This window comes from Sciurus carolinensis, chromosome 19 (assembly GCF_902686445.1).
Source record: "Sciurus carolinensis chromosome 19, mSciCar1.2, whole genome shotgun sequence".
NCBI classification, from domain to species: domain Eukaryota; kingdom Metazoa; phylum Chordata; class Mammalia; order Rodentia; family Sciuridae; genus Sciurus; species Sciurus carolinensis.
In genome coordinates, this window is record NC_062231.1 from 13,170,300 (window position 1) to 13,194,750 (window position 24,451).

Genomic DNA, 24,451 nt, shown 5'->3' on the forward strand with positions numbered 1-24,451 from the left:
AACTCTGAGATGGGTACAGTGGTACACACCTATAATTCCAGTGACTCAGGAGGCTGAGACACGAGGATTCCAAGTTTGAGATTAGCCTCAGCAACTTAGCAAAACCCCGTCTCAAAATCAAATATATAAATAAATAAAAACAAAAAATAAAGGCCTAGGGGAAATTACTCAGTGGTAAAACACCCTTGTGTTTAATACCTGGTATCAGAAAAATAAATAAATAAAAAGAAAGTAACTCTAGAAGCTATTTTGTGAAAAAAAAAAAAAACTATTTGCCAGCATATATTAAAAATCAAAAGGATTGCAGAACCTAAGAAATCAGCAAAATTGAAACTCATATATGGCTGCAAATATTAGGAGGCTGTTAATGGAGAGATGGATTTTTAAATTTTGTTTTTCTCCCTTTGCAAATAGTCAAGCTAAGAGTACAGGGAAGTCCAATATGTAAACCAAAATTTAAATATGAAATAAGAATTTGGGTATAGCAGAAAAAAATTCATGTAGTGTCTTTACACTGATCTTCAATGGCTTTAAGGGAGTAAAACAGCTAGAGGATCTTCAACGTGTAATATAAATATACTCTTTGTTTTGAGCTTTACTGGTTAGGGTCACTGATACACTAAGGAAAAAAAAGCTATACATGTAAGGTTTTTATTATAGAAGTAATTTTATTTTTATTTATGTATTTAATTAATTTGCAGTGCTGGGGATTGAACCTAGGGTTTTGTGCTTATGAGGCAAGCACTCTACCAACTGAGTTATATCCTCAGCCCTAGAAGTAATTTTATACAACTGGTTAAACTTCGTAAAAGAGAGAAAATATATATATATATAAGCCTTCCATATATTACTACTTTAATATAACTATGATCACTTTTGTGTAGTCCCTTTCAGATTTTTCATGTACACATTATACAATCAATAGTGTGCATACATTTTTTATGTGCATGTATGGGGGTGTATGTGTGTGTGTGTGTTTTGCTGGAGATCAAACCCAGGGCTGGAGATCAAAACCAGGGCCTTACGCATGCTAGGCAACACTCTAACAGTGAGCTACATCCCCAGCCCTATTCTCCTTTTTTAACAATATTTTTCAGAGGTGCTAGTGGTATTCTAAATCATTGTTGGTAATTGCATATTCCATGTAGTCATTGAACCATATTTTACTTAACCATTCCCCTAGTAGTGAATATTTAAGTTACTTCCAAATACAGGTTCTAGTAACAATGCTTTTATGAGAGTCTTCGTATGTATGGATTCTTCTATACCCTCCAGACCTTTGGAAAAAGTCCTAGAAGCTAGGATAAATTTGCAACATATTGCCTAGTTGCTTTCTAAGAGGACTTAACTAAATCACAGTGACATCAGAAATGAGTACAAATTTCTTCAGTCCCTGAATCATAAATGTGTGTGTGTGTGTGTGTGTGTGTGTGTTTGTGTGTGTGTGTGTGTGTGAGAGAGAGAGAGAGAGAGAGAGAGAGGAGAGAGAGAGAGAGAGGGAGGCCAGAGTTCAAACTGAAAGCCCACGTATGTGCATGTTCTATACTCCTAAGCTAACCCCCACAAAGTCCATTCCCTGAATCATAGAAAAATCTTCAACAATAACTGGGAAGGGTATATTTTCTGCTATTATTAAACTGAAATTCAAGTTTACATATTTGTATCTTATAAATCTGTTTAACATGAACTAGTCCTCTAGGGATGGATCATCCCTCATAATCTTGGAAAATCCAGTCTTTGATTTGGAGACTCAGGATTCCTAATGACCACTCTAAGACAAAATGAACCAAGTGGCCCTCTAGGAAGTGAGATGCTGGGGATTGAACCCAGGGCCTCAAGCACTCTACCGACTGAGCTATATCCCCAGCCCTAGCCAGATGGTCTTGATAAAAGCTTATTGACAACAATGCTGAGCTTTTTTTTTTTTTTTTTTTTTTTAGTAATAAAAAGGACAAGTCAATGGGGTAATTTTACAAGACGGTCATTAAGGGATTCTATTAATGGGGATAAATATGGCAAATAATTTAACTATAGGAAAGGGTAAAGCCTACTAAATATAATCCATTCTGAGGGCATGGACAAATGTGCTCCAAACTATTAGACGGGATGCAGGAATCCTCTTGGACCAGGGTCCCTGAACAGTGTATTACACTAGAATATCTAAAACATGGATGACTAGGCCCCATCTACAGAGGTTCTGATTCAGTAGGTCTGGGGTGGGGCTCAATAATTTGCAATTCTAACAATTTCCCAAATGATGCTAATGCCGATGGTTCCAGGATCACACTTTGAGAACTACTGCCTTAGACAATGTGCTAATTTGGCGGGGGGGGGGGGGGGGGGGGGGGGGGGGGGGTCCCGGGGATTGAACCCAGGGCCTCTCAAATGCTACATACACAAGATGCTCTACCACTGAGCAACATTGCCAGACTTTTTTATTTTGAGACAGGGTCTCACTAAATTGCCCAGGTTGGCTTCAAACTTACCCTTCTCCCACCTCAGCCTCCCAGGTAGCTGGGATTACCGGCATGCACTACCTCACCTGGCTATTTCCTAAATCTTTTAAAAACATTTATATTGAGTGTCTCCTAAGCACTGTGCTGCATGCTGCAGAGAGAGATGAATGAAACCTGGTTGGCACCTACCTTCAAGAGAATGATAATCTATATTTTTGCTGACACTAAACTATCCTAGTCCTAAAACCAATAAATTTGAGCCTTGTTGAACACAAAGTTTAAAAATATATTATACTGCCTTTAAATAAAGCCAGGATGTTTCTAACTAGTTCCAAATGCTTTAGGAAAACATGTAGTAATTCTACATTGCCAAATGCCTGCCTGGGTATTTTCTTCACTCTTCTGGATTAAACCAACACATGCAAATGATTTTTTTGAAGTTTCTATTTCATTTATATTTATATCATTCATATGTTTGTTTTCTTTTATAAACCTTATTCACTATATAAAAAGAGAGAAAGAATTCATATTGGGCACTTTTCCATATGTAGTCCAAAATTTATTTACATAGGTAATTCTCAACTGTCAGAAAAAAAATAATATTTAGAAAGCATTGGGATTCTGTTTTGGACTCATGGACTGGCAAGGTCATGAAAAAATCAATGACAAGTAAGCAATGTGCTTAGTCATGAGGCATGAGTGAGGCCCTTACCTAACAGTGAAACACCAACAATTAGCTGATTCACAGAATTAATGAACTTGAGATAGTTACTAAGCTTTTCTTTCTTCCTTCCTTTCTTCTTCTTCTTCTTCTTCTTCTTCTTTTAACTCAAAATTGAACCCATTGATACTTTATCCCCAAGTCCTTTTTATTTTTTATTTTGAGACAGGGTCTTGCTAAATTGCTGAGGCTGGCCTCAAACTTACAATTCTCTTGTCTCCGCCTCCTGAGTGGCTAGGATGACAGGTGCATGCCACCAAGCCTAGCTAAACTTTTATTTCTAACAGAGACCCATTACCTTGCCATAACTATTTTCAGTCAAAAGAAAACTGTAAAGTATGTAAGAAATTTCATAATCTGTGGTTATGCCAAAGAATTAAACATTATTTTCACTTGGTACATTTTTTTTTCTGAAGTGATTGAAAAGTTCCTCTCATTTCAGTCTCTCAGGGAGCAACTTTCAACTCTGGCAGAACTAACTCATAAAGAGTAGATCACTGGTTTAACATCATGAAGAAAACAAAGGACATTGTAAGGATGTAATATTCAAATATTTGATTACATTAACCAACCAATGGTTTATACCTCTTAACTTTGGTAACATTGCCTAGGCAAACTGATATTTCATAACTGCTTGTTTTCTTTGAGGTCAAAATGGTTCGAGGAAGATTCACAACTTGTTTTGATTTTAAGAGAAAAAATAAAGGCACAAGGGTGAATATATCTTCCTACCATTTCTATCCCACATGGTTATTTTCATATTTTATTGCACAGGGGCTGGTTCATGAGGAAACGGGGACAAGCATTACCATGATTTTATTTATTTATTTTCTCTCCTGACTCCCTCTTTCCAACTCCAAATATGTTTTCTACTTCTTACAGGCCTTGTTTTCAGGTAGTAAGGCAACAAGCAACTCACTCAAGTTTTTCCTGATAGTGATGTAGTGAATGTGCTAGGAACAATGGCATTTTAAAAGTGAACTCCAACCCTTCGAGTGATAAAGACATGTAAGGAGTTCTTTCCAGAACTTCATCATTGCACTCAGTCGGTCTGACAGTTATGTTTCCCCATTGCCCTCACTATAAAGGAAAATTTATTGCTTAAACATACAGGATGAAATTGTGTAACCTCTTTCCATTCCCTTTCTGGATTCTTTCCTGAAGGAACTTGAGAGCCAGAGAAAAGAATAATGCTAACTGGCACCTTTAGAATATACAGTGATTATAGAATCCTACAGTGCCACCCTGGAACAGAGTAAAAACCAAAAGAACACACTAACCACACATCCTGCTGATGGTGGGAGCTGAGCACACGGGATCTGTCACACTCCCACTCAGGGTATTTCCCTATTGCTTTCCCTCCCTTGTATCTACCTTTTCCTTATCTGTGGCAAGCTGTGAAGGACTTCTCGCCCTAGGTTGATGCTAATCTGAACTCTTCCCAGAGGTCAAATAATTTGTCTCAACGTCTTATCTCTATAAGACAATTCTAGATGAGTCCACAAATTATAGAATTTTTTAAAAAAGTGAAATAGTTACACCTGCAATGAATTTATTTTCTAAGAACAATAAAGTGGGGACTTGAGAGTAGTAGAGCCCTTACCCAACATGAATAAGGTTCTGAGTTCAATTCCCAGCACCCCAAAACCAACCAACCAACCAACCAACCAACCAATGAAGTGAGGTTTGGGGTTTTTTGCTTGGTAGTAAAGTGTGTGCTTAGCATGTTTGAGGCCCTGGGTTCAATCTCCAGCACCAAAATAAAAAAACAAATACATAAATAATAAGCATATGAAATGATTTTTAAAAAACAACAAAACAGAATAAAAATAAAAAGATATTGTATTAAACTGTAATAACCATTCTATGATCTAGTTTAAATCCTGACCATAAGGTTTAAAATCTTACTTTAACTGGTTCAAGTTGCATGGATTGATGATGCCATTTCTTTCCTTTGTATCTGAGAAAATGCAGCTGGGAGAAGAAATTCATTGCATGCTGTCTCAAGAGTTTCAATTGAGAATGGCCTGTTCACTAGAATACCTGAAGGCACAATAATGACTGCAAGAAAGCACAAACTATGCTTACTATTAAGAGAGTAGAAGTTAATGAACTCCTTGATCTCCACCCCCAAAGGGAAATCCACATGAATGAACTTGCTTTTGAAGTGACAGGGACACTTACTCCACCTACCAGTACTGGCGTGAGGTTTTCTTTGCCTTCCATTTCCCTATCCTTTCAGTTAGGTCCCTGCTTGGGGTTGGTGGCTCCACATTTGAGCGAGCAGACAGGTGTGCCAGCTACACTGTGCAGTTCCAGGCCCCGCAAAGGTGGGAGCGATCCTCCCCAGCACTGCGTACAAGCCACATTCAATGCAGGCTATTCTTTTAGCTCAGCAGAGTTCCACTGGGGATCGGCCCCTTGTTTGCAACACTTAGTCCAAGTCCCTTCCTTTCTTGCATAGGAGACACTTCAAGATAATATATATTATTTCATTCTTAAGGAGAATTTAAAATGTACTATTTGGATAGTGTATGATTAATCATATACTTGTTCAGTTGCTCCCTATTAATAAATGGGTGAGTTACTAGGAAACATTAACTTTTCATGCTACTAGAAGACTATTTTTTGGTTACTGCCTGTTGAAAGGGACCTAATTTTAAAAGACAATCACAAGTCACTATTTAGTCTTTTAGGCTCCATAGTAAACTGTCTTCTAGGCAAAAGGATAGTGGGTCTCATTGTAAACACATTTGCTCCTGGAAAACATGTATTACAAATTCTCAGATTGCACCATAGAAACAAAGAACAGAGGGCTGGGGATGTAGCTCAGTGGCAGAGCGCTTGCCTCACATGCACAAGGCCCGGGGTTCCATTCCCGGTACTGGAAAAAGAAAAAAAACTGTGAAGATAGAAATTTAGGGCTAGGGTTCTGGCTTAGTGATGAAGCACCTAGCATCGGTGAGGTACTGGGGTCTATTCTCAACACTGCATATAAATAAGTAAATAAATAAATAAAGGCCTTTCTACATTTTAAAAAAAGAATAGAGTTTTATCAAATAAAAGCACAATCCTTGCCTTCTAGATGCATTAAAAGTAAATATTAGCACAAGGGATCTACAAGTATACACAGGACCCACAAAGATGGAAGAAAATAATTCTTTGACTGATTTTTGTCCAAAGTCATCAGGGAACAGGAATAAAATTTTAAACTGAATCATGAAATATTCTAAGAAACATTTTATGAATTCACAAACATTATCTTCAACCTTAACAATCTCAAAATGAGTACTAGGGTGACCTAATAATATTTGTAAAAGAGTTAGCTATGACACAGTTACTCGGGAAGGCTCATTTACTCATTTAAGACACACAGGTTTGCTGATAAAGTCTTAAAATCATACTCACAAGAGCAAGGAATAATAACTGAAATACTTTCCTACTTCACAAATAAGGAAATGTGACTTGCCTAGCTATAAAAAATCGAAACAGTTAAACAATGTAAACATTCATATTCTAAACTGAATACTCAGTATTAAATTGCTGATGTACATTTATGGTCAAAGAGAAATGTTAAGAACACATAAACCCGTTTCTTAAAGTAATAACTGTAGCATACACTATCAGTGGTAGATATTTGTCTTAACGTCTATCATAAAAATTTCCCTCAAATATGGCCTACTGTATTTTGATAGATTTCCTTCCAAGAATCTAATGAAGTATTTTAGGCAAATAAAAGTCAAAATTCGCCATTAAATAATAGTTTTAAAACATGTACTGTATAACTCCCTTGGATCTACTTCTGTTTTTCGAGAAAATACAAAGAGTCAATAAGAAACCCCAGGAAGATTTCAAATGATCTTCGAATTTAAAATTTGACGTGGTCTGCTAGGAAATTAACTGCAGTATGATGTGCTTGGGCTTTCTATGCTGGCAAGATGGATACTGACAGATATCACTGTTTTTTGGTGGAGTCAAATAGGATCAGTTTCAAAAGACCTTTTGTAAGCAACCTAAAATCGCTGCCTTTTATGTTGCTTTTAGGTGTGAAGAAAGAGAACTAAGGGATAGATAATGAAGAAATCTATCCTGAAAAATAGGCAAAGCAAGTTGGAAATTCACTTTAACAGTCTGTGGGGACAGCGCACACTTATGCATACAGACCAGTGACTTAAATCCAGTTTTCTTGACTAGTAAATTTTTAAAGTCCTCTACAACTAATATTTACTTAGTGAAGTCCGATAAAAGCAAAAACTTCTTGCAGCACATTTGCCACACCTTATGACGTTATGATATTTCCAAGTTCAAATGACAATGAAATCAGCAGAAAAACGCCTACAAATTAGAGTGACCAACATTTTCTGTCGTGTGCACTGGGCATATACAGTCACATAAAAGACACACACAAAATGGGTCAGGATACAGAAAACACTTGGAAAATATTATTTAAACATTTTTCATACTTGTCAAAAGTTGTGTTATTACTAGCCACATCATAATTTGAAAACTAAATGAAATGCATTATTAACACTTGGATATGTTTCCACAGAGATGTCTTTTCTTAGATGGCTTCAACAGATAATCATCTTGACAAGGTTAGTGGCAAACATTCTTATTTTCAGAGAATTACACAAGAGAAAATAAGTATCTGTTTGTATTTATATAATTTATTGATTAAAAATAATCAGTTGCATGATCTGTAGGTCATTTCTACTTCATATTCCTAAAATCACACTTTGTGTCCTATATGAATTTTAAAAGTCATAAGGATTTTTAAATATTGTAATTTTTTAAAAATATCACCTAGGGCTTTTTAGAAAGTAATTCTGAAACATAAAGAAATGACTGTTAAAGGAAATGAGTTCCTTTGAAGAAAATATCGCATTATTAAAAGTAGTAATCACAAAAATATTTTCCAAAGTACTCTTAGGTTCAATACAGTATATGATGCTAGTGGCCATTTTAGTTTTTCTTTTCTTTTCTTTTCTTTTTTTTTTTTTTAAAGAAATTACACTCTTTCAAATGTCAAAGAATGACCAAAGAAACAGCACAAAAGTCTTCGGCCTGGAATTCTCCAAAAACTTCATACTTCACAGATGCCATGGTTTTACAGCAGTTATTACAAGAGCTAGAAACAAACCTTTACACATGAAAAAAAGTTTCTGATTAAAAATAAAAGCATCAGCAGTGTTTTTCTTCCCTTCCAATGACTTGCAGAAGATTGAGAAGGCCACCAGTTGGTGTAAGATCTTTTCACTGAAGATACAATCACCAGCAAATTCAATATCAAATATCACATAATTTATAGAAAGGAGAAAAATTATGTGAAGTCTAGAGCAAGACAAAAATGGATGGTTTTCCAAGACACTTTACTCTTTGGCTAATGCGACATTAGTTTTGTACATTAAGATGAATATTACGGTATGATATTCAGCTTCAGAGAGAACCTAACTGAAAATACACTACACAAAAATTACTTCAAAGTTGCAACATCTTTGAAATAGCACCCCAAACACTAATTGTTAACATCTCTAAGTGTTTCTGCCCAACTTTCATAAGTGTTTCTCTGAGAAACCACCGTGAATGACTGTCAATTCTTACAACAGAAAGATTTTCTAAAGCATCTATCCATCAGTTATGTTTTCAGTCAGTGATCGATCACTTAGCTATAGACAGGAAGACTGCAGCAGAACACCTGAGATCAGCTCAAGACCTGCCCGGTCCAAGAATAAGTTATCCAATGCTTTTCTTAATAACTCCAGTTAACAACTGTTTCATGAATGATTTTAGAAAAAGTTGACATTACACTAATGTACTTCAAAATCAAGAATTCCGCCCCCCCGCAGCAACAGCTATCATACAGCTCAGTTCACCACTTTGGTTTTATTTTCAAGTAAGAATTAAAACAGATTAATTTTACATTTTGTCCTTAATCGAAAAAAAAAAAAAAAACTTGAGGTTTCTTCATGGCCCAACTATTCTCTTTTCCACCTAAATAATGGACTTCCGTGTTTTTTTTTTCCCTATCATTACCCTCAGACCCAAGTGGATCTGATTCTTGCTGTAAAACAAGAGCACTGCAAGACAATAATGATATAGTAATAAGGGAATAATAATTTTGCAAGTTTTGGACATCTCACCAACACATTCCAACAAAAGGCAGTTAAAGGGAGCCGACTCACCTAAGTTATGGGAGTTAGCAAGAAGAATTTAGAAATGCAGCCTTCTGATCACCAGCAGAGGTAAAGGCCCCTTCTTTACCTACCAACTGCCCTTATATAAAAGCAGCAGTTTGGTTACTCCCAGTTTCTGCCTCCTTACCTTAGGCTCCTCCCCAAATACCGAAGTATTAAGTACCAGGACTGCACACCCACCTCCACCCCCAGCATCCAGGAACGGGAGGTCTGTTAACCGATCCTACCCCTATGTACCCTCAGCCCCACTACAAAGCGGCACAGTTTACGCCCGGCACGCGTGGCAGCCACATCACAGCGATTTGACCTTTCCAAACACCTGGGGGTGCGGGTGGGGCCGGGACCCCGCAGCCTGCATCCCCTCCAACCGCAAGGCGCCCGGTGCACATCCCCAGCTCCGCCACTCGGCTGAGGGCCAGCGCGCCCGGGCTAGGTGGCCCCAAGTGCGCCCCTCTCTGAAAACTGTCACCACGACCCTCAAAAAGCCATCACCGCTTAAGTTCTGAAGACCGAAGGCGACCTCGCTCACAAGGGAACTCCGCGGCGGCGGGACGCACCAACGCGCGAGCGGCGCTGGTGCTCATCCCGGACCCGCTGCCCCCAGCTTCCCCGACGCCTGCGCACCTCCTCAAGGGACGCGGAGGTCCGGGTCCTCAGGGGTCCTCAGGGGTCCCCACCCACCCAACGCGCTCACCCCAGGGGGCCTGTCCTGGACTCCAGGACGCTCGGGCTCCGTTCTGCCCAGCAGAGACCGTCCGCGGCTGCCGGTCCCCGCGCCTCGCGAGCTGCCCGCGCACTCCACGCGGGACGCCACCCTCAGCCCGCGACCCCGTCAGCCTGTCACCCGCGACCCTGTCACTCTCGGTCCTCCGGCACCGAGACCGTTCCTCAGCGCTGAACCTCGTCACCCGCCCGTCGGTCCGCGTCCCCTCGGACCTTCCCCGCGGGTCCCTCAGCCTCGACCCCGGGAGCCCCCTTTCCGCGGGCCGCGTGGCGCCGCCGGGCACTGCAACTCTGACCTGCGGCGGTGGCGGCGGCGTGGCGGCCGCTCCGGTGTCCCCGCGGCCGACCCGAGCGCCCCAGGCGGCGGCTCCGGCTCCGGCTCGGCTCCCAGCGCGGTGGGCCCCGCCTGCCCGCCGCCGAGCGGAGCGGGGCCGGGGGCGGGCGCGGGGCGGAGGCGGGGGCGGCGGCGCGCGCCGGGCGGGAGCGGCAGGGCCGGCGCCGCGCCCGCGCGCACAGTAGGGCCCCGTGCCGGGGCCACCTCGCCGCCAGCGCTCGCACGGGCTACCTGGTCTCCTCAGCTCCTCACAGCCACCGCTGGGAGGCGGCCCAGAAATGGTCCCGTTCTCACAGGGGAGGGACCCGGAATCCAGCAAGATGCCCACCGTCAGGTCCCGTCTGTGGAGAGCCGGAGGGAGGCACGCGGCGCCGGGGCCCACCCTCCATCCCTCCGCCAGTCTCGCTCTCGGCGGAGCGCTCCTCCAGAGTTTCCCAAGATGTGCCTTCCAATGACATTCTTAAAAAAAAAAAAAAAAAAAAAGGAAAAAAAAAGGAAAAAAAAAAGTAATCTTAATTAAGCACATTTAGGATCACCTGGATCTTATCTTAGACCCTAATGAAACTGCATGCCCTCAGAGCCCCCTGTCGCATTGGTCATGTCGGTCGCTGCTGGCCAAGTGACAGTTTTAGTTTTAATCATTAAAAGTGTTTCTTAAAATCATTAACAGAATTTCTTAAATTCTTCAGCAGTGTCTCTTACAGTGAGGGACCGGGGTCCGGGGTTCGTGGAGGGAGGCTGGGGATTCAGGGCATGAGAATCTCACGTTTTCAAGTTCAAGTTCTCTTTTATTGAGATTTTTTTTTTTTTTTTTTTTTTTTTTTTTTTTTTTAGTTCTAGGTCTGGTCTTCCTTGGGGAGGCAAAAGGGAATGAAGCCCTCGACTTCCAGAAGCGGACCAACCTCTTGCTCAGGATGCCCTCCTGGCCCTTAGCATCTCTGTTTGCTGGGGATGCCTCCTACTTTTCCCGTTAGTACACAAAGTCCTCATTTGTGGTTTGAAGCAAATTTTTGTGAGGATATCACTAGGGAGAAAGTTCAGGGCGTGAATCAACAGATTTATGTCCTCCCGCGCCATCCCCCTGCTCTAAAATAAGAAAAGCCACCGGTCTATAGGGACTTCGAAGACCGTTTTATTAACCACGGAGAGACCCCAGTTCTTTGCCTGCCATTAGGTGGTCAGTCTGACGTGTTCAACTCTGTAACCTCAGGCAGAAGGATTGCATGCCTCCTGCTTCTAATTCATTCCAGGTTTCCAATCTGCTTTTTAAAAATAGCTTTACTGAGATATAATTTTATAATTTACATGATATAAATTAGATACTATACATTTAAAATTCGCAATTCAGGGAGTTTTAGTTTATTGACAAATTTGTGTCACCAACACGATACTCTAATTTTGGAACACTTTCATCACTCCAAAGAGTAACTTTCTTCTCCTTAAGTTAACCTAGGTGACTACTCACCTACCTTCTGTCTCTTTTTAGATTTACCTATTCTGGACATTTCATATAAATGGAGTCATACATCATACAATATGAGTGGGTTTGTGTGTGGGGGGTACTGGGGGTTAAACCCAGGGGCACTCTACCCCTAGCTACATCCCTAACTGTTTTGTTTAGACTTTCATTATTATTTTGTTATTTTTGAGACAGTGTCTCACTAAGTTAACCAGGCTAACCTTAAAATTGCAATTCTCCTGCCTCGGCCTTCCAATTAGCTGGATTACAGTGTGTGCCACCAATAATGAAGTCTTTAGCAACTTCCTCCACTTAGCCTAATGTTTTCAAGGTTCATCCATGTTGTAGCTTATGTCAGTATTTCATTAGTTTGTGTGTGTATGTGTGTGGTGTTGGGGATTGAACCCAGGGCCTTATGCATGCAAGGCAAGCACTCTACCAACTGAGCTGTATCCCCATTACTGTTTATATGGATAAATAATATTCCACTGTATGGATATCCCATATTTTCTTTGTTTATTCATCCATGCATTGAGCATTTCAACTTTGTGACTATTTCAATAATGCTACTGTGAACATTCATTTGCAAGATTATTTGTGTATAGATTTAATTTTTCTTGGGTGTATACCTCAGGTCAGAATTACTGTATTATATGGGAACTCTGTTTTGAGGAACTGCCTAGAATCCTCATATGCTGCTGGTTAGAATGTAAAACTGGCATTATTTTGTGTTCCCATCAGCAATATATGAGCAATACATGAGGATGTTCATCCTTGTTAGTACTTGTTACTGTCTTTTCTATTTGATATCTCATTGAATTGCCTTTCCCCTGTGACTAATCATATTGAGCATCTTTTCATGTGCTAATTGGCCATCTGTGTACCTTCTTTGAAGAAAAGCCTATTCAAGTCCTTTGCTCATTTTTAAATTGGGTCGTCATTTTTATTGGTGAGTTGTAAGAGTTATTTATATTCTGTGTACAAGTCCCTTATCATATCTATGGTTTGCAAATAGTTTCTCCCATCCCCTAAAATGTTTTATTTTCTTGATTATGTCACCTGAAGCTCAATAGTTTTTAATCTTGGTGGGATATCAATGTTAACTAATCTAAAGTCATGAAATTTACTCCTAAATTTTCTAAGAATTTTATTAGCTTAGCTCTTACATATAGGTCTGTGATCCATTTTGAGTTAGATTTTGTATGTGATGTAAGGTAGGCGCCAATCTGCTTTTGGTGGGGAAATTCCCATAATTTATCAACAGTCACCAAGGGGAATTCCAATACAGTAAGGTCACAAATCGTACAAAACTTTAAAGTTGATTTTTTTTAAATGTTTTTATTAGTTTTTGATGGACCTTTATTTTATTTACTTATTTATATGCAGTGCTGAGAATCAAACCCAGTGCCCCACACATGCTAGGCAAGCACTTTACTGCTGAGCCACAATCCAGTCCAAAGTTGATTTTAAAAAAAAATTTTTTTGTTTTGTTGTAGATGGATCAGTACCTTTATTTTATTTATTTATTTTTATGTGGTGCTGAGGATTGAACCCAGTGCCTCACACTCTAGGCAACTGCCACTCAGCTACATACAACCCCAGCCCTAAAGTTGATCTTAATATCTTCTAAACTCTTCTGTATCAAAGATTGTTTTTTTTTTTTTAAAAAAAGTAATATATGGCTAGTGAACCTTCTAAATATGAGAAGTTAAGCAATATAAAATGAAATAGTAGCACTATTTCAAACCGTTAAGTCTTGACCCATTAGTGGGTTTTGAAATCATTTTAGTGGGTCATAGCCCACATTTTTTTTAAAAAAGTCAAGTAAAAAGAACAGACTAGAAAACAGAAACTATCAGAATGCAACTCCGGTATTAAAATGTTGTTTCAGAACATTTGTTGTGTGTGTGTGTGTGTGTGTGTTGGGGATGGGGAGTGTGGTGTGCACCAGAAATTGGTATAAAATGTGGGCCACATTTTTAAAAGTTGGAATGACACTGTATAAACCACAGTTGTAGAATTCTTTCATTCCACAAACATTTATTGAGGGCTTATTTTGTGCCAGGCCCTCTGCTAAGTGCTGGGGATAAAATGATAAACACCACATGGTCTCCACCCTGCAGCGGCTCACATATGCAGTAAGATCCATATGGAGTTTCTAGAGACAAAAGATTGGGCCCAATTCTGTTCTCTCCAACCACAAAGATTCCTTCCAAATATTGGTGTTGAGTACAAGACTTTTTTTTTTTAAATTAATGCTCAGTGTTTACTTCATTTGAGATTTATAGACATATAATTTTTCTTCCAAAGAGTGGAACTTTGTTCCCAGGTTCATAATTACATACTAGGTTTATTATATGAAGGAAGGAAGTACAGACAGTAATGGAGTTGACTATAACTGAATTGATTTCCATTTTACTTCAACTACATTTAAACTAACCTCACTGGGTAAAACTCCGGTGTTTAAATATTGTGTGACATTACTTTTTAGGGGAGAAACTAAAAATCATAACAAACCAATTTATTTATTTTTCCAAGTCCTGCAAACCAGGGTATTAGCATTAATAGTGACATTTCACCATTTTGTAGATGGAGTTTAGGGAAATAAATGCACCGTATTTCTAGTCATCCAATGGAGTCACTCATTTTATAGCAGCTGGGCACGATCTGACATTTGCTCCTCCTCTTTATCTGAGACACCATTTATAAATCTCCAGACACTATAAATTCCCAGGAGATTTATAAGATCTTAATTTAAAATTTTAAAAAATCATAATCAGTTCAACATGATAGACAAGTTAAATAACTGCACAGATGCACACACGCACACACATATACAAATTCATCTGCTTTTGGAACATGTTCCCGTGTGATTTTTAAATCCAGTTATGAAATTTTACCTGTAACTCCCAATTTGACTTTGAGTTTTACTAACATCCTTTTCTCTTACATCAAATGATTTGTCCATTTGTTCAAGTTCTTAAGTACCAAAGCCAAGCTTGTAATACTTTCTTCTAAATTCATATTGCCTGATCTCTTCCATATACCTCTCTGCTTAACTCAGCATTCTATCTCCATTTTGAGTGTCTGCCTATAAATAAAGAAAATCTGGAACATTTTAATTAAAGAACCATCAGGTAGGGCTGGGGATGTAGCTCAGTGGCAGAGTGTTTGCCTACCTGTTGGCATCCTATTGGGTCTTGGGTTTGATTTCCAGTAAATCTCATTCCCAACACATGCATATACAAATCACTAAGTAAGAATGTAACATAGCTATATTTGGTTTAAAATGAAGATATAGTCAAATTGATTCATGTATATTTATTTTATTAATACTTGAACTTAGAGCTTTCTTTCAAGTAATTTGCAAAAACTGAAACAGACACAATCTTTAGGCCCTTCCCTCAATAATGCTCTTTCCTTTGATATTGAATTGACTCATTCTTGTTTTTCTTTTACTCCTCTCTTTTAAAAAACCTTCTCTTTCATTGTTCCTCATGTGTGAACAGTCATGAAGTAAATAATAATATTTAATTTGTGGAAAATTTCATTTGGTAATTTCAACAGGTTTGAGGTAGGCTATTTAAATGTTAAGGTTTTAATGGTTTGAAAATATATTTTAAAGATTCAAAAGTTCTTTCTATTTTGGGGAAATAAAAAGTGAGCCACTTGCTCTGGTCTCTCAATTTTTCTCCACTTTTTAACACTAAAAACTGTGTATCTGACTGACTTCTATGTATCAAAAAGGAAGAAGCAGAACTAGTAAAAGTTAGGGAGAATACCCATAATCACCTTGGAATGGCAAATTATAGTACTTTGTTTTTTCCTTTTAAGAATTTTGTTTTAAGTAAGTGTCATATAATGCAGAGATCTTGACCTTTATTTCTATTCATTGTGACCTTGAGCAGGAGAAACAATCTGAGGCTTAGTTTCCTCATTTTGGGGATATGACTCAGTGTTATAGTACTAGCATGTATGAGATGCTAGGTTTGATCCCCAGTACTGAAAAAAAAATGAATAAAATGGAACAAATGTATTCTTATAATTTCATCAGTGAGATAACATGAGAAAATCTCATCAGGCTCCTAGTAAGAACTAGATAAATGTTATTTACCAACTATGTGAAATAATGAATTTTTTTAACCTATCAAAACATAGTTTGGATACCAAACTGAAGGATTTTTACATGTATGTTCGTTTTTTTGATTATCCACCTATATGGATATTTTACTACCTTATCTTTTTCTTTCTTGCATATAAAAATCACTAGTTCAATGAGTAGACTTTGAATTAGCTATAAACCCCAAATTTCTATATGAGAATGGTTTTCTCAGGACACCTGTGTTAATTTATAGATCCTGAGCCTTGTCCTATAAAACTAAAATTCAAAACAAAACAAAAAATTATTATGGGTGGGCTGGGACTGTATGTAGCTCAGTGGCAGAGCACTTGCCTAGCATGTGTGAGGCACTGGGTTCCAATCTTAGCACCACATAAAAATAAATTGAACAAATAAAATAAAGGTATTCTGTCCATCTACAACTACAAAAAAAATTTTAAAAATAAATTATTATGGAACATATTAGATATATGTAAAAACAGAACAGTATGATGAAGCCCCCATGTACCCTTAAGCTAGTTCATGGTCAATCTTGTTTCATCTGTATTTCTCACCCATGTCCCTCCCTCCTGCATAATCCTGAAGTAAATTACATATAATGCATTTCATCATATAACTCTCCAACTGTTTTTAAATGTTCTTAGATCTTTGATTTAAAAGTTGGGAAGAACTGATTTGCTCCAGGAGGTTTTGGATTTATCTGAAAAGTTTCTCCATTGAAATTTTTTCAATGCTTAACATCTGTCATTGGCGAGTTATAAAATGTGTGCATTGCTCAGAGGAGCACTGTGTGCTCCCTACAGCACTGCAGAGGACGTAAACATGTCCAGGCTAAGAAACAGGCAAGGGACCTGGGACCTGAGGAAAGGTAGTTAGGGCAATTTCAGTTGCTAAAACAAACAAATTTAAAAAAAAAAAAAAAAAAGCAAAATGTGTACTTATGCCAAGAATAGACGATAGCACATACTAGTCTCCTAAACTTCGAGATAATTGGGTGAGTCCAGGGTTGGTAGATCCCTGGGAGAGAGTCACCTTTTATCCTCTTTTACCCCATATTTATGCTGCACAGTTCAGGATTGTATGCTCATACATGAAAAGAGATTCAGAAGGGTTGCATGATAGGCATCCTTCTTCCAACACTGCAGAGTTTCTCTCTTTGGAAAACTTTCTGGAACACAACACGGGGCGGTAATCCTGGTCCTTGGTGCCCCTGCCCTGAATGCAGTCTTGTGGTCTAATGCTGGTTCTATTTTAGTACAGATTGCTGTTGAAGTGCCTACCTCCCCTGAGGTAAGTACCCTGACAGCAGAAGCCACACTTTACTAAATTTTTTAGTCCCAAATTTACTGCACACTATCATACCTGAAACCAAGTAAGCTGACAATTGATGAGCGATTCTGAGTGTTTAACTTGTGTAATGCAAATTTATGTGACCACATCAAGAATCACTGTCATTCTTTTTTCTCTTAACAGCTTTTTTTTTTTTGGTGCTGAGGATGGAACCAAATCATCAGGTAGGGGCCTCATGCATGCTAGACAAGTGTTCTACCCCTGATCTACATCCCACCACCTTTTATTTTGTGTGGCACTGGGGATTGAACCCAGGGGCACTCTATCACTGAGCTACATGCCCAGTCCTTTTTATTTATTTATTTTTTATTTTGAGACAGAATTTCACAAACTTACTGAGACTGGCCTCAAACTTGTGATCCTCCTGCTTCAGCCTCCTAAGTCACTAGGATTACATGTGTGCAGCACTATGCCCAGTTTCATCTACAAAATTGATCAGTATTTGCTTATGTAAATTCCCAGGCTTGGCCCCTGATTTGGGCCTAACTTAGATAATCACACATGTTTCTGTTTTTAGAAAAATAATTTTGTTTTGAACATTTGGACTCAGGTGTCAATTTTGTTTTTAAAACTTATATTTCAGTTTTGAGAAGCTCTAGACTGGGAATTGGGAGAAGGCAGCTCAAGACCTGGGCTTCCTAATAGAATGATTTCAGATATGCTGTTCCCACTGCGATTTGTCAGCAATAGAATTTCCTGTCCCCTGTCATAGGAGGGGATTTTCAGGTATCTAACTTTTTCTCCCCTGTGATGCTAGGGATTGAACCCAGGGCCTCACATACGCTAGGCAAGTGCTGTACCGCTGAGCTACATTTCCAGTCCTTCTAGGTATCTATTTCTTACATGCCTCAGGGTGAAGGATGTGAGCCAAGCAGCTAGCACACCTCTTGCTTCTGTGACCATCACGGTGGCTTTCCTTTCAGTTTTCAGGGTGTTATCTGAGGGGACATTTTTCATACATCTAGGACATGAAATTTGGAGTCCCTTTCTGGGTAGTGATGCTTTGGCCCAGAGCAGAATTCCCTTTTGCATTTTGCCTAGATTTTAAATGTTTGGGTGATTGGCATGTTGGTCATGAACTGCATTATGTGTTTAGAAACTTGCATAAGGTGGTGGGAGGAGGTGGGGGAGGGAGTTGGGGAGATGTGAATACTTTACTGAAGAGTAATACTCTGTTTATTGACAAAACATTTTGGCAGCATCTCTTCTTACCACCCTAAAGTGGATATTTTTTCTTTCCCCAAAGTATTTTTCTGGTCTTAATCTCCTATATCATCCATTTATTCTCTTGTTAAAATTACAGTAAGCCAATTTCTTTCAGCTAAACTTTTGCACACCTTTTCTTACCATGCAGAAATTTTTAAAACTATTCCTGCAGTACTAAAAGTTGACCCTTTCTAGCATAGAGCTTTAAAAGGATAAATTTAGTTGACCTTTTAAGTTATTTTACCAAATGGAATTGCAATGGCCTAGGTGACTGCATAATTTATTAATGATGGAAAGCAAATTATTAACCTGAAGGGCATTGTTTGGCCAGTCTATAAAACATACCTCTTTCCAGGTGCGGTGGCGCATGCCTATAATCCTAGCAGTTCCAGAGGCTGAGGCAGGAGTATTGCAAGTTCAAGGCCAGCCTCAACTCTTAACAAGATCTTCAGCAACTTATGAGAACCTGTCTCAAAAAAAAATTAATAAAAATAGCTGAGGATCAGTGGTAAAGTGCCCCAGAGTTCAATCCCTGGTCCCCAAATCCCTCCCCCAGCTCAAAAGAACAACAAAAAATATATCTCTTACTGTGATTTTTTTCAGGAATATAATCCTTGAGTATATTTAGACATTTCCAAAAAAATTTAAAAACTCACCTATGATATAGAATGCTTAAAGGAGGCAATGTATAAAACAAACATTTGTAAGCCCTAAAATCAAGAGCAATTTAATATATGGGCAACTCAGAGCAATACAACTAAACAACTGAATTTAAAGGGAAAACCAAAAACAAATATAAAGAAAAAAAAATTAAAGTCTCAGACTTTAATACAAATAACGACTCTTCCTTTTTTAAAAAGTATCATTAAAATTACATAAGTAATATCACATTCTCAAAGGTCAAACCACTTATTTATAAATGTTCATAGCAACATTATTCATAATAGCCAAAAGATGGAAACAATCCAGATGTTTAATAACTGGTGAATGTTTAAACAAAAAGTGGCCTGTCTATACAGTGGAATATTATTCAGTCATAAAAAGGAATGAAGGGGAGATTGGGATCATAGCACAGTAAGCCTGGCTTGCTCAAGGCCCTGCAAGCACTGCAGAGAGAGAGGGAAAGAGAGAGACAGGGTGGGGGGAAGGAACGAAATCCTGACTTATGCTACAACACAATGATCCTGAAAAACATCTAGCCAGCTGCTGTGGTGTACAACTATCACCCCAGCTACTCAGGAGGCTGAGGCAGGAGGATCACAAGTTGGAGGCCAATCTAGAAAACTTAATGAGACTCCACCTCAAGATAAAATGAATGGAGCTGGGGAGATAGTCAGTGGTAGAGTACTTGCTTGGCATGGGCAGGCCCTGGGTTCAATTCTCAACATTGAAAAAAAATTATGCTGTGTGATAGAAGCCAGACTCAAAAGACCAAAAAGCAAAACCTGTATGATTTCCTTAAACATGAAATGACCAGAATAGGCAATTCCACAGAGACAGAACATAGATCAGTGGTTGTCAGGGGCTGAGGCAGGAGAAAACAGGGAATCACTGATAATGGGGTAGAAAGTTCCTTTTTGGGGTGATGGCATGTTCTGGAATTTGTTAAATGTACTAAAGCTTTCGTTAAATGTACTAAAACCTGCTGAACTGTTCATTTAAAAGGGTGAGTTTATGGTATGTGAATTATATACCAATAAAAAATCTTAAAAAAATAATGTTGAGAAAAAAAAAGATTATTTCTAATTTCCCCTTACTGAATAGCAACTAGCACATTTTTTAACTTTTTCACCCACCTACCATGTTTTGTCATTGTTATTCTGGGGCTGTAGCATATAACTCAGGTCATAACTGCAGAAAAAGAGCCTCCAAGCAATCAAAGGAGGGATCCCTTTTTCTAATTCCCACTAAAGTGCACTAACTGTAGCCTTGATCATCTCGATGGGCTTTGGAGACAGGGAGGGTGGGTAAATATATATTCTTCAAGTCTACAACCTTGAATTAGAAGTCAAATACTTCATTTACTATCACATGATTTACTATCATGGATTATTTTCCAGAAAGACCCTCATTTAGTAACCTGGGTTGAAATGATCCAATTAATCTTGAAGAGCCCAATTTCTGTTTTAGGTGTGTATTCTACAGCTCCTTTGTGTCTGCCTTTTTTTGGTTAAAAAGAATCCAATGTATTGTTTAACTTTACATTATGATCCTCTAAGGAAGTTTTTATATTTTATATCAATAAAGTGCCACCATTAGCAAGGGGATTTCCTGGTAGTTATTTGTTCTAACAATACAACTTTTCTGACAGCATTCTTGTATAGATTTCAAAAGAGCTCAAATAATAGTGTTTTCTACACTAAATTTAATCACTGACTCAGCATACATTTGTTGAATTACTATTATGATCAAAATAATACTCCATTCCAGATGGGAAAAATGTTGCAAATCCCAGTACTTTATATATAAAGTGCTCTGTGTGCCTGGCATGTAGTAGGCACTTAATATATGTTTGTAAGTGAATCAATGACTGGAGACCCATCTTGTTGATCTGTGATGCCTAAAGATTAGACAATAGCGATGTCAAAATGCATTCTACTGTTATGTATAAACAATTAGAACAAATAAAATTTTAAAAAAAGTTTAATCACAGAACATTTAAAGTCACTGTTGAATTACATACTTTTAAATTCTACCAAAGTACTCCCTCTACAATATGTAATACTTAGGCAAAAGAATACAAGCAATAAATATGATTACAAATTTTAAACATTTTTAAAAAGATTAGGTGATAGCTAATAACTGTAGAATTTAACAGTCCCTTAATTTAGCTAACATTCTAGAAGGGAAACTTTCTGATGGGGGAAAAAAAACGTGATATAATTCGAACTACTAAGATAAATCTAACTATTATGGAAAACAACTATTTGTTTTAAGTGTTAACTATCTGTATTATGTAAATTTATGATTACACAAATGGTATACCTTTACACCATGTACAAACAGAGAAACAACATGTATCCCATTTGTTTACAATAAAAAAAAAACTATCTGTATTATTTAAAGCTGATAATTTTCTTTAGCAGTTTCTTCTTTTTTCTTTTCTATTTTGCCTGTTTGCGAAAGAAGTATTAACCCTTGAACAATTCACTTTCTTTTTTAAAAGATATATTTCTTAGTTGTGGATGGACACAGTACCTTTATTTTACTTGTTTATGTCTATTTGGTGCTGAGGATCGAACCCAGTGCCTCAAACGTGCTAGGTGAATGCTCTACCACTGAGCCACAACCCTAATCCTCTGATACGCTTTCAAGATCACTGAAAAATGTTTCCGTTGAAAAATCAATGATAGGTGGTTCCAAAATCTGACTGCAACATCAAATTCTGGGTGTTTTGTTTTAGTTTTGTGTGTTTGATTCTAATCCTAGAAAGGTGGAATCTGGGATTCCTGGATTCATTAAAACTGCTTGGTGGAGCCTAGGAGTCTGAAACCAAAGAAGCATCCTCAGTAATATAACAAATTTTAATTTTAACTACATAATTTATTCATTAACAATTTTTTTCCATGTAAAAAAATTGAAAGATTTTTAAGTAAAGTCAAATTCTCCTCATTCCCTATTTTGGTTTCTTTGCTCTTTCCCTGACTCAACTGTTTCTCAAGCACATTAAAATTTGAGAATCATTGGCTGGGATGGAAAGGTCAGAAGTAGTAAGCTGAAAAAAAATTTTAGAGCTCAAAATATAAGGCCAGTGATTTAATGTTGCTCTTTACTGTGTGACTGATAAAGTCCAAGTCCCCAATCAAAACAGAGAATCGCCTTTTCAAGTATTTGAGAGCCATCATTTCAGATGCTATCTTAACCAAAAGAATCTTTTCCTTGTCACGGAAAAAGTAAGTTGAATTCTTGATTATTCTCAGTAAGAAATGCAAGCAATGGAAATAGTAAACATATTCAGTATGTGAGGGAAACAGTTGGTATTCAGTAAACAGCAAGTAATTTATTGACTTGGCAAGGCTCCCTTGGACTCTAGTATATAGTTAACTCTTAATTATCTAGAAACAGATTTACTATTCAGTAAATCGTTTGGAATGTGATTGAGCCACCTCTCCATCATCTTGCTAAATCCCAGGTTCACAGTGTAGGACTGAGATGGTCGTGGGGAGTTGGGTTCATGGTGGTCCAGGTAGAGGTTTGCTTTTAAATCCTTATGGAGCACATAAGGATTCGTCTAGCCCTATGTTAGGAGGAAGCCCCAAATTCCTGCTTTTAGGGCGCTCACAGTCCAGTGTAGGAGGCAGCCGAGCTTAATAAAATAGTTTGGGGGAAGGGTCAAGTTGGGGCGTGGCTCAGTGGTAGGGCATGTGCTTAGCATGCGCGAGGCCCTGAGTTCAATCTATGGCACACGCAAATAGAGAACAACAAATTAAATGACTATGATTAAATCTAAATATCATATATAAAAAATTTAGAATACAAAGCAAAAGCAAAGCGTGCTACGGGTGTGGCATCATATAGAGTCATGAGGGGAGAAATCTAACTCAGGTTGGGGAGGGCTAATTAACGGGAATCCTTCCCCAGGAAGAAAGACCAGAGTTTGATCTTGAAGAATGAGTAGAATGTAGCTATACGAAATCACTCAGAAGGTAGAGTCCACGGGCTTTTTAAAAAAATGTTATTTGCATTAGTGGGCATGAGTCTAAGCTGACCTCAGTTTTTCTGACTTAGAAGGATCAACAGGCTCAGGATGAGACCGAGTTTTCCATGGATAGCCAAGTGAAGACATCCAAAGACATTTGCCAGTACACCCCTGTCACTTTGGAAAGGCATCTGGGATAGAAATACAAGTGTGGAGTTGTCACCGTATACTCAGCAGTTGAAGCCACTGATGGGAATGATACCACCAGGGATGGCAGAAAGACAAGGAGGCTGGGGAGGCATCCCAAGGGAACATGGGCTTTTATGGGATAGGTGGAATCTGAGAACAAGCCACAGAGGCAGAAAAAATAAAAATGACAATGGCCTGGAAGGATGGAAGTCAAAAGAACAAAAAGAACAAAGTAGACATCACAGATGGCACTGAGAGGTAAAATAAGATAGGTCCAGTAACTGGGAAGAGCTGAGATGGAAGCAGCTAGTAATGTTTATTGAGCACCTAATACATATACATCAGACACCGTATGGGTAGGTTTATGTTAACCTTCATTGCAGTGCTCAGAGGTAAGACATTATTGTTAATATCATCTTCATATTACAGATGGGTAAACCAGGTTCAGGGAGACTTTGCCAGAGTCATACAACTAGTTTGCCACAGATCTAAGATTACAACTCGATTCTCCCTAACTTTTGAGTCCTGCTCTTAGCCTTCTAGGGCGAGAATGTCATTTGTTCTTGGCAGTGGAGCAAATGTAGTAGATTTTACCTAGGGGACACTAATTCCAAACAAGGCATCTTTTTGCTTTTATCTCTGTCTTTAAGATGAAAGAGATTTGCATATAATCATAAGCAAAGAAGAGCCAATGAAGAGAGAGAAAGAGAAATCTCAATAAAGAAGGGATGGGTCTGGGAGTGTTGCTCAGTCATAGAGCACAAGGCCTCAGGTTCAATCCCCAGCACAGCAAAAAAAAAAAAAAAAAAAAAGAAGAAAAAGTGATTGATGTCCATGTAGTCATACTTCCATTTTGGGGGTTGGATCAGATTAGATCTCTAGGGCTGGGGGCTGCTAGTTTGAAGGTTATTTGGCAGTGTATGAGTTTGTTTTTATGAAAGAAATCACCTGGAATAAACATTCATCCAGTCTCTTCTCGCTTTGGAATTCATTAATATAATGAACTTAATTCATAGTGAAGTAGGCTGAATTTCTTGTTTAATTACCATTTAGAATTGCA

General features: G+C 38.5%; 1 protein-coding gene across 7 annotated transcripts in view; it reads right to left on the minus strand.

Annotated features, from left to right (window-relative positions):
• Positions 1-10,775, minus strand: part of Pparg (peroxisome proliferator activated receptor gamma) — a 139,383-nt gene extending 128,608 nt beyond the window's left edge. For 2 of the 7 annotated variants that reach the window (XM_047535018.1, XM_047535023.1), the window contains exon 1: positions 10,391-10,674. The gene's annotated coding sequence lies outside the window, so the exon portion shown is untranslated. Of the gene's footprint in view, positions 1-5,085; positions 5,139-9,359; positions 9,594-10,390; positions 10,675-10,756 lie in introns of those variants that run through there. The other 5 variants (XM_047535022.1, XM_047535024.1, XM_047535019.1 and 2 more) reach the window with 5 other exon arrangements.
• Between the last annotated feature and the right edge of the window lie 13,676 nt (positions 10,776-24,451).